At 36.7% G+C, this 4,708-nt stretch overlaps 1 pseudogene; it reads right to left on the reverse strand.

The window, feature by feature from the left end:
- Positions 1-2,669: 2,669 nt before the first annotated feature.
- Positions 2,670-4,451, reverse strand: LOC145391693 (NADH-ubiquinone oxidoreductase chain 5 pseudogene; annotated as a pseudogene).
- Positions 4,452-4,708: the final 257 nt, after the last annotated feature.

Genomic DNA, 4,708 nt, shown 5'->3' on the forward strand with positions numbered 1-4,708 from the left:
TTATACTGTCTCCAACCGTTTTAAGTCTCGAAACTTTACGATTGAACACGGTTCCAAAACACACACACACACACACACACACACATATATATATATATATATATATATATATATATATATATATATATATATGCAGAGACTTCACTTCACCGTGAATATATATATGCAAACTAACCACAGGAGAAATGAAAGGAGCGACACTGAATATTTTCGTATATTACATCTTCAGACAGAGTGAGACAAACGTAAAGGGTAGAGGCCTTTTATGCACACCCGCAGCAGGTAGTGGCGCACAGAACAATGGATGACCTGATTTTTTACCTGCGACTTAACTTATGGTCACCTGCAGCAGGGAGTGGAACACAACAAAGGATGACTTGAATCTAAAAATGCACGTGACAAAGGAGGAGGGAGTAGGAGGGGAGGAAAGGGGAGTGGGAAGGAGGGGGAAGGGGGAGGGGAGGAGGGGAAGGGGGAAGGTGGGAGGGAGGAGGGGATAAATTCCCCTGCTTAACTTAAGACCTAGAGGATTAATGTTTGGTGTGTCCCACACAGGTGTGACTACACCACCAGGAGATGACAGGGAACAATCACGTGTTAGTCTGGGGGATACTGCTTTAAAATTAATTCAGTTAACAATTTATCACACTTAAAATGACCATAGCTCATGTTTACATTCTTATCATATGTGCCAGAAATTAGACAAGATTCTATTACATTTCTTTCATCTAAGCTTTTTGATCTTGCTAGAATCTTGGAGCCTGTCCAGTCAATATGGTGATCACTGGATGCTTTGTGCTGAAATAAACCACTACTCTGTTGGGCTGTCCTTACACTGTATTTATGTTGTGAGATTCTAGTTTCCAAATCTTTTCCAGATTGTCCTATGTAAAATTTGTTACAGCTTTTGCACGGGATTTTGTAAACAACGCCTGAATTACTGAAAGGAAGAGGTGTCTAGAGGAGCAAGTAATACCTAAGTCTCTTCTGCCGGATGGACTCATCAATGTGGACGAACAGCCATTTGGAGATTACGAGAAGCTTACCCTGACAAGATCCATTGCCAAAACCCGAGAAGAAACAAACAGCAAATTTAAAATTTCGGACACCAAGAAACAGTGTATTAGAAAAATACTAACGCTGGAAAATCAACACATAGTTTTCTCTCACTGTTATCAAGTTCTCACCAAGGAAACTATTAATGTGAAACGTAAACATGAACATAAATTAAAAGGACTGATTGAAAACAGCTATTGGAACATACATATGAATCCAGATTGCGTCATAAACCTGTCATCTAAAGAATTAGATCGGGATACCTTATGTGCCCTGGGTTATGGTTTATCGTTTTCTTATGGCAAGAAGATAAACCCAGTGCAGGCTGGAAAGTCCTTGTTTCAAATGGAAAAACAATCAAGTGAAAGTGAGATTATTCGTGGCATTTTATATGGGGCAATGTTTAAGAAAAATAACAACTCTGCTCCTAAAAGATTTGTGAATGCCTTGGACAAATTGAATAAAGATGACGCCCTGCATATAACTACAGCTGATAAAAGTAGCACTGTAGTAGTCATGAACAAATGTGAGTACAAGGAAAAAGTGAGTGAACTGTTGCGTGACACCAACACCTACAGTGAACTAAAAAAGTGATCCAACTAAAAAACAAAGTAGAAAATTCCATAAAGAAATCAAGACTTTGCTAAGAGGAAGGGATAACTTGATCAAACAGTTCTCTGTGCAAAATCCATCTGCACCATATATGTATAGCTTGATTAAAACTTACAAACCAAACAACCCCGTCAGGCCAATTGTAAGCTCTGTAGGCTCTACGACATACAAGCTCTCCAAGTGGCTTGTAACACTGTTGTCCCCTGTTGTAGGCACTATCTCTGATTCATTTGTACAAAACAATGAGGATTTGGTAAGAAAGATAAAATCTCTAAATGTCATGTACCCCTACAAATTAGTCAGCTTTGATGTTAAATCATTATTCACAAATGTCCCTGTTGATGTTTTAACTTTCCTGCCAAGCATTCTGGGTAGTAACATTGATGGTATTCCCTCTGATAACATTATCAAGCTAATTAAATTGTGCATTGTGAACTCCTCTTTTACCTCTGAAGGTAAATTTTACACACAAAAATTTGGTATGGCCATGGGTAATCCCCTGTCCCCAGTTCTGGCAAATATTTACATGGAATACTTTGAGAAAGATTTACTGACCTCCATAAAGGAGCAAAATATAGTTTGGCTCCGATACGTTGATGATATCCTGTGCTTCTGGCCTAACAGTCTTCCCATTGATGAATTTCTCCTGCAATTAAATTCGTTAGTTCCATCGATTAAGTTTACTCATGAGATGGAAATGGATAACGAATTGCCATTTTTGGATGTAAAAGTTATCAGGGACCAAAATGTTTTGAAGACTAAGGTATACAGAAAACCTACAAATATTATGTCATATGTTCATTACTATTCAAACCATCATATTAATGTAAAAAGATCTGTGTTCATATCCATGTACCTAAGAGCATATAGAATTTCAGACCCAGAATTTTTAGATGATGAACTAAAAATGATTCAGAGTATTGGAAAGAAGCTAAAATATCCACAATGCATACTAACTCAGTGCCACAATACAGCCAAGAAACGATTCCTTGAAGGGAAAACTAAGCCAGATCGCCAGAACATTCAACGCGATATTCTACAAATAAATTATAAAAGTAAATATTAAAGAATGAGAGTATAAGGGTTAAAATAAGGAAGATTTTTATCAAAGATTTAAAGTTTCTATCACTAATTATTTGATGTAGTTTGGACGAGTTTATTAATGTTTGGAAGATTCCTTGGCCTCCTCTGATTTCGGATCACCCCTTATCGATTATTTTGGAGTAGTTTTGGCCTAGACTAAGGCTAGATTTGGATAGGTTGAAGGTGGATAGGAACGGTAGGAATCATATAGAACCTGAAAATACTACTAAAGGATAGAGATTGAGTGAGTTTAATTTAAAGTTTACGTTTATAATATTGAGCAGATAACCTATTAGTCCTCCGAGGATTCTGATTGTTAGTACTAGGTTTTTTATGAGGGGAGAAAGGCAAATAATGTAGGATTCTGGAAAGATTAGCCAAGATAATAGTGCTCCTCTAAGAATTGCTCCTCTTCTAAGAGCTAGTATAGGTGAAGTTATGATGGAGGATGAGTCGTTAATGTTTCTGAATCTAGCTAAGTTAAATTCTCCGGTTATAGAGTAAAAAATTAGGCGGAAGGTGTAACATACTGTTAATATGGTTGCGAAGATATAGAGAAATAAAATTACAGTATTGATTCACCTTATAAAGGCGATTTCTAGGATAAGGTCTTTTGAGTAAAATCCTGCTAGAAATGGGGTTCCACATAATGCTAGATTTGCTAGGTTTATGCATATACAGGTTAGGGGCATGGAGGTTACTAGTCTTCCTATTAGTCGAATATCTTGGTATTCTTTTACATTATGAATTATAGCTCCGGCGCATATGAATAAAAGAACTTTGAACAGTGCATGGGTAAGAAGATGGAAGAATGCGAGGTCTTTAAACCCTAGGGCTAGGATCCTTAATATTACTCCTAGTTGGCTGAGGGTTGATAGGGCAATAATTTTTTTTAAGTCGTATTCGAAATTAGCTCCTAGACCTGATATAAATATTGTTAGAGATCTAAATAGCAGTAGGGTTGGTAAAGTTGTTTCTGATAATGCGGGCCTAAATCGGATGAGGAGGTAGACTCCAGCCGTAACAAGGGTTGAGGAGTGAACTAAAGCTGATACTGGTGTTGGGGCTGCCATAGCAGCGGGTAGCCAAGCGGAGAATGGAATTTGAGCTCTTTTAGTTATTGCTGCTATAATAATAAGTCTTTTTATTAATAGTGTGAAGTTGTCATCCAGGTAAAATACGTGGAAAATGAAATTTCAGCCTCCTTCAACGAATATTAAGGCAATTCTTAAGAGAATTGCCACGTCTCCGACTCGATTGGACAGAACGGTTAGTATTCCGGCGTTTGCGGATTTCTCGTTTTGATAGTAAATTACTAGTGCATAGGATACTAATCCTAAGCCGTCTCATCCTAAAAGAATTCTAATTAAATTAGGGCTGATGATTAAAAAGATTATTGATAGAACGAAAGCTAAAACTAAGTATATAAATCGGTTTATGTTGGGGTCTCCTTCTATGTATCTTCCTCTATAAAAAAGTACTATTGCTGAGATAAATATAACGAATCCTATGAATATTAGAGATATTCAGTCGAAAATGTATGTAGCAACGATAGAGGATGAGTTGATTCTTAGAATTTCTCATTCAATAACATAGCATGTTTTGTCGAATAAGCATAGGAGGGATATGAATAATGAGATTAGAGAGAAAAATATTAGGAAAACTATTCTTGTTAGGTGTATTGAAATTTTTCAAATCATGGTTCAGGATAAGATTTTTATTTTTTTAGCGCCACAAACTAACGTTTTAGTAATAAACTACCCGAACGAGCTGAGTTGTAACATAGTTAAAATATAAAGAGGTGGTAAAGGTTTGATTAGATGTTAGGTATAATCAGGTTCCTTTTTAGAATTAAGATATTTAGGGGAATTCAATGAAGTCTTAGAACTAAGTATTCTCGTACTTTTCCTGAGCAACAGGAGTATAGAGACCTAGAGAATACACCGTGTTGTCTGAG

The sequence above is a fragment of the Coenobita brevimanus genome, chromosome 19 (assembly GCF_032717465.1).
Source record: "Coenobita brevimanus isolate Jiangsu-jjx chromosome 19, ASM3271746v2, whole genome shotgun sequence".
Taxonomy (NCBI): domain Eukaryota; kingdom Metazoa; phylum Arthropoda; class Malacostraca; order Decapoda; family Coenobitidae; genus Coenobita; species Coenobita brevimanus.